The sequence below is a fragment of the Cygnus atratus genome, chromosome 3, assembly GCF_013377495.2.
Source record: "Cygnus atratus isolate AKBS03 ecotype Queensland, Australia chromosome 3, CAtr_DNAZoo_HiC_assembly, whole genome shotgun sequence".
Taxonomy (NCBI): domain Eukaryota; kingdom Metazoa; phylum Chordata; class Aves; order Anseriformes; family Anatidae; genus Cygnus; species Cygnus atratus.
The window spans coordinates 54,568,828-54,570,974 of record NC_066364.1 but is presented as its reverse complement, the minus strand read 5'-3'; positions in this window follow the sequence as shown (position 1 = coordinate 54,570,974).

Below are 2,147 nucleotides of genomic sequence, written 5' to 3'. Positions count from 1 at the left end.
GCACATCCGCCTTTGGATGTTTTTCTTCTCCCCTGCTCCTTGCTTCCCTTCCCAAGCAGACCAAGTAACACCACTTAAAGAGTAATCTCTGTTTCCCTCTGGGTCCACCTCGTCGTTTCCTGAAGAAATGTAACACAAACTGAGAGTCCAGGAGAGCACCTAAGAAGGTATCGTACGCTCTTGTCCTGTTCTTGAAGTCCTCCAGCAACTTTTGCATTTAGCCACTCTTTGGGTCAGGAAAACGAAACAGATCAACCTTTACTCCGATCCAGCACAGTGAGTCTTGCACACGTCCCAGATAAACCCTCATATGTACTAACCAGGACAATATCTTAAACAGGACAGAGGAGGCATGAGGCATGTCAGCTTTTTCCTAGCCAGTGCACAGGTGAATGGCTCTAACACTGCAACTATCACAGCTATCCCAGTATACTCAGTCATTTCAGTGACCCACCAATGCTGAGCTTCCCCTACAAATGCTGCGAAAAATCAATCAGCATTAAACTGAGACATCAACAGCAACCTGCAGTGTGCAAAAATCATCACAACAGTGAGGTTCATTTTCTTGATTATTCATTAGCTCACTGTTTATCAGCATTACCTTTAGTGTGTACCCAAGTTCAATATTGGACTCTAACAAGGCTGGAATAGTAAACACAGAATTAAGAAATATACTTATGTCAACTAAAATATATTTTCCTATGCTTAAATATCTATTTTCTGTCATAACCTAATAAAAGATCTGCTGCTTCTCTGATCACATCAGAGACAGTACTGCAATAGTGTTTCTAAAAACAGACATCAGTAAAATACACCTCAGTATAATTAGAGATAAGACATTCAGTACAATATCTATTTTTGACATTGTTATATGAAACGTATTTAGTACAATATTGATTTTTGACATTGTTATATGAAACATAAAAAAAGGGGGGGGTGGCATTCAGTGGTGTAGTGTTCTACACATTACTTTCAAAATCACTAAATGAAATTAAAATTACACAGCAAGGTTGTATTTATTAAGGAGAGAAAGAGAGATACAAGGAAAAAATAAAAACATCCCTCATCTTATGAGAACTGCAGGCTGCTTGTTGCCACTGAGGACGACGTTTGAATTAGTCTGACTATAATATTTATTTTTTCTTCTCCCATTCCAGTATTGTGTTATAGTGCTAGTGCTTTACACACCATGCATATGTATGGTGAGCCTATAACAAGGACTTAAGAGCAACAGATGGACTTATGTGCCTACTTCTCACAGGAGGTATTACCTAAGAAGGGGGTTATGATGGTCTGGGCCTTCAATACTAAGTAGGTAAGTGAGACAAAACCCAGCCAAATGCAAGCTGGTCTCATGCCCCCTCCCACTAACTGGGGTGGGGACTGGGGTGGTGGTGGTGGTGGGGTCTGCAACAAACTGTTCTTTTGCTGGGTAGGAAGACATGTCAGCAGCACTAGGGTAGAGAGATGCTACTGTATAAAGCCACTAGCTGCCTTCAAAACTTTTTATTTTAAGAATGTGGTCTTGTCTCATTCCTTTCGATGCTCCTGCTGTTACAAAAAAGTCTTATTCTCATTTTACAGAGCAAAAGGATCCAATATTCTGCCAAGTCAATGGTAGAGCCAGAAAACAAAGGCACAACTTTTGAATTGCCGTGTGATGCCTGAAAAGAGAATGCTAAAGGATTATTATTATTTTTTTTCCTGTGTAGGTAGACAGCAAATGGATGAATAAAACAAACTTTATATGCCATGAGAGTACCTTTACTGTAATATTAAGAACTTTTAAATGTGTGCATTAAAATACTAGGAGAATTTAGACAAAACCATACTTCAACGTATAAAACCAGTTTCATGTACATTGCAGTGTATAGATGTATAAGTGTGTGTGTGTGTGGTAGAACATATTTTAACTGGCAGGAAGCTCATACAAAGAAAAGCTTTTGGGGTTGGCTCAAACTTGGAGTGCACTTTAACATGCTGGTGGTACTTTATGAAGAAATCTCAAATGTATCCCATGTGTTGCAAATGCTTGAGAATGGGCTCAAGATGAGCTTTTGTCTGCCTGAGCCATACGAGTATTTCAAAAATATCTTCCTTCAACAGCATCAATATTTATTTTTGTATGTCATTTTTTGCAGTTTGAA